Genomic DNA, 14,087 nt, shown 5'->3' with positions numbered 1-14,087 from the left:
AATTTGCGTGTAACTTCGAAAATATTCACCGAACTGTTATTTTCTGTGTATATACCTAAATATATGTACATTTAAAAAATCATATTAAGAAAATCGATTTTTTGAAAATTCTAACTGTACATAATCCCTTAACTGTGATAAGTTTCCTAGAAATAAAACACCACCAACAATGTCAGCCTGGAAATCCAACGCAGGATAACTCTTGCCAACCGGTGCTACTTCGGAATGAGTAGGCAATTGAAAAGTAAAGTCCTCTCTCGACGAACAAAAACTAAACTCTATAAGTCACTCATAATTCCCATCCTGCTATATGATGCAGAGGCGTGGACGATGACAACATCTGATGAGTCGACGTTGAGAGTTTTCGAGAGAAAAGTTCTGCGAAAGATTTATGGTCCTTTGCGCGTTGGCCACGGCGAATATCGCATTCGATGAAACGATGAACTGTTCGAGATATACGACGACATCGACATAGTTCAGCGAATTAAAAGACAGCGGCTACGCTGGTTAGGTAATGTTGTCCGGATGGATGAAAACACTCCAGCTCTGAAAGTATTCAGGGGGAAGCAGAGGAAGAGGAAGACCTCCACACCATTGCAAAAACCAGGTGGAAAAGGATCTAGCTTCGCTTGGAATATCCAATTGGCGCCACGTAGTGAAAAGAAGAAAAGGCTGGCGCGCTGTTGTTAACTCGGCTATAATCGCGTAAGCGATGTCTACGCCAGTAGAGATGAGAAGAAGATATTGGCCAATATCTGAGTTATCTTAATGCAAATTCTAGAACATATTTTGCTTATAACAGTATATCATTCTATCTAAAGTAAAGTATTTCCCTGGCTTTGATTGCAAGAGTATAAAATATTCGGCTACCGAACTTTGCCCTTTTTCACTTGTTTACACTAAAGGAATTTGACTAATAATAGCTGCGAACTATTATTTTGTAAATTCGAAAGTATCAATGTTAGGTTAGTTGTTAGTTTAAAATGCTGTTCCTACTCCTGAGCATCAACAAATATTTCACTTCAACATCTTAGAATTTCTATATGTTAATCGTAAAAAAACTTACTTTATGAGGTTATTTTTTATTAAATGTTGAATAATGTTGGTATTTGTACAATTGACTTTAAGCTATCCTTTACTAAAAGTGAGAATTCATTTCGAAACGATTGTTAAATAATAATTCATTCAAATTGAATTGTTTTCACACATGTCCCTAAGTAACATGTGTGTATACAAGCAAGACAGTACTACTTTGACTTTGAGTTGCTTTACCTACCCTTAAGTAAAATTTGTTGTATTTGTTATTAATGAAATCACATCAATTTGCCCCATTGGGAATTGGAACAGGCAAGTTTACTTCCGATACATTTGGGTATAAAAGTAGTATATATACATTTACTCACTTATTTATTCTGGATTTTTTTTTGATAAATACAGCAGTAAACTTTAATTTCACAGCAAACAAATATTATGGAAAATAAAGTAAGAAGACTTGGAAGAAATTTAAATGTCATTTTTAAATTAATATGGTATTTTCAACTATTTTCAATAGCTCAAGTGCCAGCAAACGCACGGCTTTCTACGGCACTTGTTGGTATTTATTTAGCGCTGAATGCAATCAAATCACCTTATTAAGACAATTAAATATTTACTTGTGTAACTTGTTGCTACATTTTTGGTTAAGTAATAGATGCAACAAATCCTGAAACAAAAAATATTTAGTTTGAAAGAACCAGGTTCTATTATTCCTGACTAATCAGTGACATCCTAGATCAGAATGCAAGTGAAAGCAATATAGAATATTTAGTACGTGCAATCTTAGAAAATCTAGTTTTGGAAACTAACGCTCACTTAATTTCTTTCCTCGATCGGTAAGAACTTTGCACGTTCTAGGCTGACGGTTAATTGGATAATGCCAAAGTTTTGCTGTAAAATTATACCGAAATAATTACTATTTACAAAAGTAGATAATATTACTCATACGCCATGTATACCCACATATTAAAATTTTTATACTCTCGCAACAAAGTTGCTAAGGAGAGTATTATAGTTTTGTTCACATAACGGTTGTTTGTAAGTCCTAAAACTAAAAGAGTCAGATATAGGGTTATGTATACCAAAGTGGTCAGGGTGACGAGTAGAGCTGAAATCCGGATGTCTGTCTATCCGTCCGTCTGTCCGTGCAAGCTGTAACTTGAGTAAAAATTGAGATATCATGATGAAACTTGGTACACGTATTTCTTGGCTCCATAAGAAGGTTAAGTTCGAAGATGGGCAAAATCGGCCAACTGCCACGCCCACAAAATGGCGAAAACCGAAAACCTATAAAGTGTCATAACTAAGCCATAAATAAAGATATTAAAGTGAAATGTGGCACAAAGGATCGCATTAGGGAGTGCCATATTTGGACGCAATTTTTTTGGAAAAGTGGGCGTGGCCCCGCCCCCTACTAAGTTTTTTGTACATATCTCGGAAACTACTATAGCTATGTCAACCAAACTCTATAGAGTCGTTTTCTTCAGGCATTTACATATACAGTTCAAAATGGAAGAAATCGGATAATAACCACGCGCACCTCCCATACAAAAGTTATGTTGAAAATCACTAAAAGTGCCTTAACCGACTAACAAAAAACGTCAGAAACACTAAATTTTACGGAAGAAATTGCAGAAGGAAGTTGCACCCAGGCTTTTTTTAAAAATTGAAAATGGGCGTGGCCTCGCCCACTTATGGATTTCAATGAAATTCGGTATATAATGTTTTCTTAACACCCTGATGACATGTACGAAATATGGGTGAAATCGGTTCACAACCACGCCTTCTTCCAATATAACGCTATTTTGAATTCCATCTGATGCCTTCTCTGTATAATATATATGTACATTAGGAACCAATGATGATAGCGGAATAAAACTTTACACAAATACGGTATTTGAAAAAAATTGTAAATGACGGATAATGAAATCTCGATTATCACTTTATCATGCGAGAGTATAAAATGTTCGGTGACACCCGAACTTAGCCCTTTCATACTTGTTTATTCAAAATTTGTGATATTTTAACGAAATTAGATGGATATCTTAAACATAACCCCTGAACCTTATATCCGTTATAAACAGCTTCCGATTATTTGTTTGCCTTTTACCTCATGCATCCAATATATAAAATTCTTTGGTTGAGTTTATGTCATATATGTACATCCAATTTTATTAAAATAAGTATTTGGAAAGCACGAAACACAATATAATAATGAAACTTAGTGAGTCTATAAGCTATAATATAACATAAGTTAATAAGACAACAAATTTGATTGTAATCCATTTAGTTTCTTCGAATAATGCATATTGAATTTTTATGCAACATTTTTATACCCTCGCAACATGTTGCTCTAGAATATAATAGCAGAGAACATACAACCAACCAGAGCAGAGAATATCCTCACAATAATTTACATATTAGCAGAGCTAACATTTGCGCCTTCTCTGTTTATTAACATTCTCTGACGAAACTATGTTATTGTAAACGTATTTAGCGAATTCTGCTATGTTATGTTTAAATAAGGAAAATAAAATGTAACAGCCGTGGACGTAGCCGGTACAAGCATTGCACTGGATACATTGATGCCCACGGTTCACAGTCCATACTTAAGTAGTGCTTAAGATAAAACAGGAAAATAGTGTTTTACAGCTCATACTTACATTATGCTTAAGTATTGAAAATGGGAGACTTAAGCAGTGCTTAAGTAACAGTTGATTTCTGTTTTGAATTTTCAGTTATTTGTCAAAAGTAGAATAATAAGAAATAAGAAATATTTTTTTGTGAAAAAATATGGAATCGGATTGGGATTTCCACCAATTCCATTAGGTGCTCCGAATCGCTAGCGGTGAAACTCGGCGTTCCTTTGTTGTTTTCATCCATTTTAGATATAACCTTCCTAGCGAATTTATGTATTGTCTGTTATAATTTAAATATTTCAAACATATTTTTATGGATGACATTTCGTAAAACATATGTATGTTGCCCATAACGTTGCCATACATACATACATATATCATACAAAATTTTTATTCCTTGCGGCATCTCCTCCGCGCACATGATGAATGTCTCAAGGGGAAGGTTGGAGAGGTAATCTTCTGTTGGGAGCCCAATCAATCAACTCTTGTTTCATACTACCAGACCACTGCAGTGTTTTTCAAGTAGAAGTAAATATTAAGGTGGAAGCAGATGTACAGGTCTTTCCCTTAGAGTGGTATAATTTATTTTTAAAGTAATGTTAGTGTGAAGTACAATCGATACAATTAAGTTCTGAATATAACATGATCCAAATAGCCTTTTTTTCCACGAATTTTCAGTACTTTTTCCACTAAATCAAATTGTATATCACGTTGCATATTGACTTCTCAAGCTTGAAGGGAGTCTGGTTTATTTCTAAATACCAGTGATTTCAAATAACCCCTCAAAAAGTAGTCTAATGGTGTAAATCACAACTTCTTGGAGGTCATTCAATGCCACAATTTCTTGAAATAAAGGAATCTCCGAAATTGTCTCGCAATAATTCTGTTGTTGAACGTGCTGTATGACAGGTAGACCCCTTTTGTTGAAACCCGATGTTGTCAAGACCAATTTCTTCCAATTGCGGCCATAAAAAGTTCGTTATAATCGATCTATACCGCTCTCCATTGACACCAGACCAAAACCACACCAAACTGTCAGTTTAGCTGAATATAATGGCTATTCATGAGTACTTTGTGGATTCTATTCGTATCAGAATCGACAGTTTTGTTTATTTACCGCACCATCCAGATGAAAGTGAGCCTCATCCGAGAAGATCAGTTTCGCTTCCAAAAGTTGTTCCAAGGCAAAATCAGCAAATTCACGACATTTACGATGATCCAAGGGCTTTCGTTCTTTAGAGAGAGTAATTTTGTACGAATGTAAGCCCAAATCCTTTATCAAAATCCTCCAGGTTGTGGTTTGAGACATTCCCAATCCTTAAGAACATCTTGGAATCGACAAATTGCAGTCTTCAGCAACACTTGCCTGAACGGCAGCAATATTTTCATTACTTCGAGTTGTTCTTTACCTTATTAGCACTTGAACATTACGTAAAGAAAATTTACGCTCGAAATTTGCAACAATTCGCCAAATAGCGAGCACAGGTGGACGATTAATATGAACATAAAATGTCAAAAGCGCAAGAAAAGTTGCAATTGGAAAACGATTATTTTGATATCAAAATTGAAGAATTTGTAAACGTTTCTATGATGAAATTATAAATATTATTGAAAGCAATAAAAAAATAGAAATCATGACATATTAAAAATCCTATCCCGGTATTTATCAGAAGTGAGGTTCCTTTTAGGGAGGTATGCATCTATTCCGACAGAAAAAATGCTATGCAGGCCTTAAACTGGCCGGGACATTCTCCCATTAGCTATAATTGATATTAGCCGCCTCTATAAAAATATCCTTTAATCATAAAAATTCAAAGAGATCACCACGTTTCTTCACATTTCCTTTTATTTTGATTTATTGTATTCTTTTCACCACAAATATCCGTTTACAATGTAAATTTTACAATACACAATAGTTAACAAAAAGATAAACATAGTAGCATTTTTTTTCAAATTTTACACACAATTACAGCTTTTTTCTTCTATGTGGGTATGTGTGTATGTTTGTTTGTATATATGTAATAATGGTAATTCTAGTAGCAAATTTACGCGGGGCGCAGTATGCTTTGTTCTTGGGATTTCAAACCGAAAGTTGCTCGGGCAGCAATGGCCACAAATTCGAATACAGCTATGTACATACAAATGTAATTAACATATGTAAATTAACAGCTCAGTGTTTGTTTGGAAACTGTAACAGTTAACCGTTTTATGTATTTTGGTAGCTATGCAGCTCATACAAATATTCTAGATTGCATGAATTTTTGGTTTTTGCTTGAATCTCATTTAATTTTCTTAATTTTCTTAATTTAATTATTTATTGTTATTTTTGTTTTGTTTAGCACTTGTATTTTTGGTTTTCTGCAGCCGTCTTTTTATTGATTTGTTTAAATACATATGTATGTATGTATGTTTGCTTATATGTGTGTATATGTATGTGAGTGTTTTTGTATGCTTCGGCTTATTGCAAAATATGCTTTGAATCTTTCTATTTTTACTAGTTTGTTGTTGCTTTTTTGCTTCTCACTTTGCTTTGAGTATATTTCCACGAAAATATATGTTTGTGTGTATGTTTGCTGGTTATGCTTGTGAATAAATATATGTACATCTATTTTTTGCAACTTTGTCTTCCAAATATCATTTATTTTTGTAAGTATGTACTTTGTATGCTTGTAAATATTCACTTTTGTAGAATTTTTGTAAATATACTTCAACAGCTTTTCTTAAACTTAACAACTCTCTATTTCATAGTCACTTGTATATTTGTTTTTGTTTTTGTTCTTGTTTTTATATGCCTTTGCAAATTCATGTGAATCGCTATTAGCGCGTCTTTAGAAACTGCAAGCTGCGCTAGCCTCAATTAGCTAACAACAACAACTGTCAAATGTGCTTTGCAAAATAAGCAATGTACATACATACAAATAATTATTAATTAAACTTTTTGTTTTTTGTTTAATGAAAATCATATATTATGCATTTTTTAATGTGGTTTGCATCTGGTCACTTTGGCTATTTTAATTTTTTTGTTTGCTAAATTTGAGTCAATCTGGTCACTTAAGCATCTGGTTTCTCAGCTGCTTGTTGAATTTTTAACATTTAGCTTGTACTTTTGAAACAATCTAATTCTTGACAACAAATGATCTGTTTTCACTACATTAGCCTGCCAACATTTGAAAAAAAAAAATCTTGAAATTATCCTCCATTAAAATTAATTACCGGTTACCTCACGTGAACTTTATTGAGTTGATGGAAAAGTTTAACCAAACATTATGTTGTGGTCTTATGCTCATTGCGGAAGAAACAGGAAGAAATATGTATGTAATATACATATATAATTGTTTATTTCCACCATTTAAATTTTAATTTTTCTTGGAGTTCCAGCATATCTGTGCTTTATTTCATACCAATGTATGATACTGAGTCGTTTAGCGGAAAATTTTTTGAAATTCTTGACAAAACTTACCACAGTAATGCCTATTTTTTCAACATTAGAAAACCCCAAAAATAAATTATTTGAAATTTTTACACAAATTTTGAGGTTTTTCGTTTAACTGTTTTGCATGGAACTCGTACTTTTGCTGAAAATTGAGATTAACTATTTTTAACTTTCAAAATTGAAACATCCTCTACTTTTCCCAGTTAGATGTTGATGTTTTTTGTGTTGTTGTAACGGATACCTAATCCCCGTTATGATGGTAAGGATTAGATAAGTTGTTGTCGTCGACGTCATCCAACGGTAGGCGCAGGAAACGTGCTGTTTCGACGGGTTCGGACCAAAGGGAGAAGGGTGTCAGATGAGTAGGGTTAGCAGGGTATGCGAAGAGGTGGCCAGTGTCTTTGCACGCTGGAAATATATTATAAATATGTCAGGGTCTGTTCAGGATAAGTAGGAGTTAATCTCCAACAGTATCCAATGCGAAGCTGCGCAAGGGTCAGTCTCATTTCTCGCGGCAACTTGAGCTCTTCGTCTGCAGTGGGTGGTGGTTTGACACCAAGTACGCCATTCACTGAAAGAGAGTCGGTGAAGGTGTTAATGGCTCCACTGTGAATGGCGGTCAGTGCTTGAAGGAAGTTAATTGTATCTGAAGTCTGGTCTGCGTATTGTTTGATGTCGTACGTTGTTGAGGATTGACTTCTTGATGCTCTTAGGAAGCGGTTCCGCTCCAAGCAGTTGACTGGAAGGACGATTTCTGCGAAAGCCCATAGCAGAAACTGCTTGCAGAGTAGTTCATTATTTAAGGTGTTCTATGGAAGACTTCAAGAGGCATCCTGTCATAGTTCGGAATGCAGTTTTCTGACAAGTTTGGAAATTTCTCGTCCGTGTTTCACTGCATGCAGGCGTCCATATTGGTGCGGACCGGTAGTTAAGGACCGGCCGCCCCATTGCCTTGTAAGTTGCCAACAACGTTTCTTTGTCCTTTCCCCATGTGCTGCCGGCTAGCGACTTCAGGATTTTGTTGCGTCTCTGTACTTTGGCGATAATCGCGGTCATATGAGAAATTAAGGAGCACAGACTGTCGAAAGTCACTCCTAAAATTTTAGGGTTGTTAACAGTCCGAATCTTAATACTATCGACTGCAATCAATGGTCAAGTCTGTACTACTTCGTTCAGTTTGTGAATATGGTCGCTGTGATGGAGATGTAGGGAGAAGGTCGGAGAGATAGCTATTTACTTTTGAGCACATGCCATAGATTCCATTATCGTGGAATCATCAGCGTACGAGGTGATAAAAATTCCCTCTGGTGATTGTGGATGTTTCGAGATGTGGAAGTTAAACAATAACGGGAAGAGAACATTTTTTCAAGACATTTTTTTTATACTGGAGTAATTTTTTTCTTGTTTTGTTTTGAGTATGTTATCTCACCAAACCATTTTCAAAATAAAAAATCTTGAAATCAAGAGTTGTTTCAGGTTTTCAAAGGAATGTTTATGATTTTATGGTTTGTTCAGTTTCCTTTAAGATCCCATTCAACACTTTCAAAAGAATATGCGATAAATGCTATAATGATTTATAATTTTTCATTAAAAAATAAAACTTATGCCAGGCTAATATCATAATTTATATGAAAAATACATTTAATTAAGATAATAAACATTAGACACAATAGACCTAAGGTCGCGGTGCATTCCTCATTTATCAATCTAATAAACATTATTTATGCATATATTATTTTAAATTAAACCAAAAAACATTTTTTTAAGGTAATGCTTTCAATTTACTTATATGGTTCTGTTTTGAGCCCTAACCCCGATTTTCAACACGAATTTTTGATCTTCGTGAAAAATTTTAAAATGCAAAGTAATTCAAAGCTTAGATTTTTACATAAAAACTATATTTTTTATGATCATTTAACTAGTTTATTGATATCAGTTTAAAAATACCGACCAAATACTTGAATATACAAGTAGAAAACAAATAAAATAGTTTAAATCAACCCAATAAAAGTTGCTAATAAAACGTGGCCTACATTTGCGCGCGCAGAAATAAAATATGAAAAACAAAAACGAGAAAAAAATGCTAAACAAACAAAAACGCAGAGTTTCCAAACCAACTGGCTAAAACGTAACGCTAACTGTGTTTTAAAGGAAAAGTGTCACTTTCTATTTATATTGATATATAGTAGATATTACTAGCAACCATTACAAACTCTTTTCGCACATATTATGTACCCACTTGCTCTTTTATTAGAAACCTTTAATAAGCTCAGATAAAGTGGTTAAAATCAAAAACTGTAAATATATGGGCATGTGTTTGTTGCTGTGTTGAGTGAAATATTTCTGCTCATTTCAATTTGGCATAGTCTACATTTAGGCAGCTTAAAAATTCACCTGAGAACTAATATCGTAACGATTCAAGAGCTATGCGCATGAAAATAAACAAGAAACGCGAGAACTTTTCGCAATTTTCGCTTTCAAAATGTGTGAAGTGGATTTCTTTAGTACGTTTGACTAACACTTACCGCTAAAAATCTACGTACAACAAATTTGTCACCATATTTCTAATATTTTATTCTTGTTGAAACACACACATAAATGCAAAATGCTTTTCGAACGCTATCACGATGAAAGAGAGATCTAATAGTAACATGCTTTTAAGTCATAAAGAAATTTTTCGCTAAATTTAATTGAATTATGTATGCTTGTATTGGTTTTTGAAAAAAATATTTTCTTTGCTTTTTTGTGAATTTTAATTGTGTACTTTGCTTTAAAGAGCGGCAATTTCACAAATCTAGCAAAACAGCCTGTTTTATTTTTAATTTATTTTTATATACTTTTTCTTTAGTTTTTGATTAAATACATATGAGCTGTAAGTTTTCGATAAATGGAAGTTTTCAAAGACATTTCAAGCATTTCTTTGTAGTTTTTTTTATAATGAAAATGTTTAGTTTACATATTTCATTTCGTTTTTTAGTTTGCAACAAAGTATATATGTATGTATGTAAGTATGTGTGTATAATAAAATTTAGCGCTTAAATCGCTTTTAGATTGTTTATGCTTTTTTTATTTTTTTAGATATTTTTTAGCGTAATTTGTTTCACAGTTTAGTTTTCGCATATAAATTTATATGTTTTTGTATTTGTTCTTAGTTTTTGTTTTATGTTTTCTTTAGAAATATCCAATTAAATTTAGATTTAAGTATGTACTTAGTTAATTTGAGTGACTTTATTTATATATAGTCTAATAAATACAATTTGAACTTTGTTCTTTGTCATATGTTTATGTGTATGTATGTAAACTACATGAAGGTATGTGAGTATGTACGAGTATGTATGTGTTTTCTTACTAATACTACATTTCAGTTACATATATGTATGAGTTTATGTAAATATGTTCTCTTTTATGCATATTTGTTTTTTTTTCTTATTTTTCATTAAAATTAATAACTTTAATTTCTCAAAAATACTTTCTGAAGCATTATACATATTTAGTTGCTATCATTGTTCATCTTCTTTTTGTTCTTTATGCTTGAATAATTTGTTCAAAATTTTATTTATTTTGTTGTTTGTTTAAATCCATTTAACATACATACATTTATTATTTAGGTAGATTGAAACACCATCATACAACAGGAGGAAACAGTCTTTCTAGCCAGGTACCTATAAGATGCAAATACAAAGTAGTCTTTCAATGCATTTTCTGAAATAAAACAACTCAGTTATAATATTGTGTTTGAGGAATAAGATCGCATAAAATAAATCTGATAGTGCAATAGACATGTCTTTTTTAAATAACTGAAATATATTTTCATAGAAGTAATGCAATACAACGACGTCTTGGAATCACTAGTACCTTTTTACGATGGTATTAGTGCTTATATAGAGCTATAACTTAAAACTGTTTAAATTAAAAATAAAAAAAGGCTTCTCATAGTATTGCAAAAAAAACATTACACTGCATGGTCATGGTTTTTTATTAACTCAAACTTAAATAAATATAACCTCGTACTTCCTTAAGGTTATAGACATATATCCGAAAGATAAACTCGTAGACATCTGTAGCAAAATCTACAGTTTTCTATTTTTTCTTATAATCAGATAAAAAAGTGCATATCTCACTTCCAACTACTTGAAAATTAAATACTGCAAAATAATGTTTCCTATTTTTTCGATCAACTTAAGGCGGGAGTGACTTTAGAAACTTCAAAAAATCGATTTTTTGCTTAAATCTCTTTAAAAATTATCTAAGCATATGTCTCCAAAGTTATAGCTGGAAATTCGAAATATTATCGATGCTAGAGGGGAAATAGTGGTTGAGCGTCTAGCAGGCATATGAGCGCTTTTGGCAGAAAACAAAAACTTTGACACGCGCTTTCTCGGTTTTTCAGTTTAATGATTTTTCTTAATTGGCGGGCAGGATAGAAAAAAACACTAAACGTCGTATGGAATTGGGGCAAAGTTTATTATCTTTGATTATTAACAAATATGAAACTTTTTGAAATATTTATTTCAGATAGAAATTGCGACCTGCGTCATGCCCTCCGTCCGGCAATGGCACATGCGAGATGCATCGGACAATTGCTACCCAAAGGCATGATATAAAAGATTTCGTTTCCAAAAAATTTGCGGCTGATGTTTCGCTTTAATCAATTAGTTCTTTCCTTCCCAAAAAAATCCTCAAGAAAATCGTGTTTTTGAAGCGTCTAAAGCAGGCTCCCCCCTTAAGCGTTTACGAGAACTTCATTGTCAAAAATCAAAAAACAAATATACTATATATAAATAATAAAATTTAGAATTAGAGCCGTCTAAAATTTCGCTGTTTTTGGAACTTCAAGTATCTTTTGCTTTACTCTCATTCTTCGGAAAACCAGTTGTATTAGCCACAGCTGTTTTTTTTATCATATAACGGGTGATTCATTAGAGGTAGTTCTTTCAATCACCTTTTTTTGACAGATCACGCGTGAGTCGTGTCAAGCTGTCATGCCACGTTTGTTCAATATTGTTTGGCTTTTCATCATGAAAAGTTTATTTGTTTTTTTTTAAGTAGGTCACCTCGAAATGTATCACCCTTTACTACAAGATCGTTTAGAATATTACTCATTTAATTCTCGAAAATCGTAAGGCTAATATTTTAAATAAATTTTTGAAAAATAATAGAAAAAATTTACTTTTTTTGGCTCAAAATCTTTAGTATTTTTGAGGATGAAAATTCTTAGGTCTTTCTTCATATAATCTCATTTTAAAAATACTGGTCCAATTTCAAACCATAATATGGAACTGTGTGAGTAATATTTGAAGTTGTGCCAGAAATTCTCTTTGAAAATAAACACACTTTTTATCGGGATTGAAATACAAAAGTTTGAAGATCTATAATGTTTCTTATTTCTAGGATATTAAATTCGCTTTTAAGCAAGCAAAACATATATTTTTTGAAATTTCTGAAGTGATTATTCCCTTAAAAATGATAAAAAGTTTTCTAAAGTGCACATAACAATAAATGTCTTAGAACCTGGTTTTATTGTGTATTTTAACAGCTTTTGCCGAATAACGAATGTATTTCGTTTATTATCGCTTTTTCGTTTATTATAATAGAAGAAAAAAAAGTTTTTAAAAATTTTATGAATCAATGAATCCGAGGCGGAGCTAATACCAAGCCCGCTAGGATCGATAAAAGGAGAGATCAATAGACAATTTCAGCAAATTGCAAACAACAGGTGGAAAAACATTACAAAATGCGTCATAACTAAACAATTATGGCCAACATAAAATTTGAAAAGAACAAAATCTTTATTAAATAGGAATAAGAAAAAGTATTTTTAATATAATTTTGTTACCAAAAGGGCACTGGCCATTTATGGAACTGCGTGGGTAATAAATGGGAAATTGCCCTGAAAATAAACACACTTATTGCCGTGGCTGCGAAGTAAGGGAAAAGGAAACAATCTTCCATTTCTCTGCGAATGCCCAGCTCTAGCACAGATCCGACACAAAACATTCGGAATCCACCAAGCACCCAATCTTGAATGGATTTCCACCACAAGCATATCGGACATAAGTAGTTTCATCGAAACCTCAAAATGGTTTGAGAGAGAAGGTGAAACGTAATATTTTAACAGGTGGTTCTACGAATAGAATGTATCAAAATGGCACATCAAGTGCTAATTGAGCCCGATAAGGCTGCACTCCTACCTACCTACCTACCTATTTATAAAGATTCTAAATTATTAAATATTCGAAAATATTAAAACAAAATATTTAATTTTCAAAATTATTAATTCTAAACTTTTTTCTTTTTCAGATTATTCTTAAGGTAAGTGCTGATATAAATACACCATATTCATTCAAAATGTTGTTTAAACATATAGCTGAATAGACCCGAGAAATACAGTGCTATAATGGACTATGGACTAATTTCATATTGTTATAATTTTGGTTTTAATAATCAACCGTCTAAAAATAGGCCGTTAGCTGCCGATGTATATGCAGCAGTTCGTAGGAACCTTGCATATTGCAATAGAACCCCTACACACTATATTTTTTTCCAAAACTCTTAGAATATTAATTAATCTGTCGAATGTCTAGTTAAGTTCATCCAGTTTGGGTTCCAGTTCTTAAGTTTTCAACTGAACTTGAAAATCCATCAATATTTTGGAAAATGGAAAAAAGTGTAAGAAAATTTGAAATCGAGATTAAACCCAGCTAACCACCTTTTCTATCTAAGTTATCACATATCCATAAAAAAATATTATTATTGATGAATACAGGTAATAATGCCGGCTTCCAAAAAAATCGATATAATGAAAATTTTATTCTCTTGATCATTGTAAAATACAACTAAGAAAGTTGCGTGAAAATGTCAAGTACTATAACTCCCTCTAGCCGAAAATATTTTTCTTACCGCCTGTGAAAACAGCCGATCCGATTATACCAAGTTAAAAAAAAATCTTATAAATATACTCGTAACTTCGAAACTAATTT

The 14,087-nt window shown here is 32.6% G+C and overlaps 1 protein-coding gene across 15 annotated transcripts in view; it reads right to left on the bottom strand.

The window, feature by feature from the left end:
• Positions 1-14,087, bottom strand: part of LOC126759627 (protein retinal degeneration B) — an 84,925-nt gene that overhangs the window by 17,560 nt on the left and 53,278 nt on the right. For 9 of the 15 annotated variants that reach the window (XM_050474535.1, XM_050474537.1, XM_050474546.1 and 6 more), the window contains one exon: positions 5,503-10,809. The exons of 1 other annotated variant lie outside the window; for it this stretch is intronic. The gene's annotated coding sequence lies outside the window, so the exon portion shown is untranslated. Of the gene's footprint in view, positions 1-5,502; positions 10,810-14,087 lie in introns of those variants that run through there. 5 more of the 15 variants (XM_050474539.1, XM_050474540.1, XM_050474541.1 and 2 more) reach the window with 5 other exon arrangements.

The sequence above is a fragment of the Bactrocera neohumeralis genome, chromosome 5, assembly GCF_024586455.1.
Source record: "Bactrocera neohumeralis isolate Rockhampton chromosome 5, APGP_CSIRO_Bneo_wtdbg2-racon-allhic-juicebox.fasta_v2, whole genome shotgun sequence".
NCBI classification, from domain to species: Eukaryota; Metazoa; Arthropoda; class Insecta; order Diptera; family Tephritidae; genus Bactrocera; species Bactrocera neohumeralis.
Note: the sequence above shows the minus strand (reverse complement) of the source record. Positions and strands in the feature narration are given on the sequence as shown.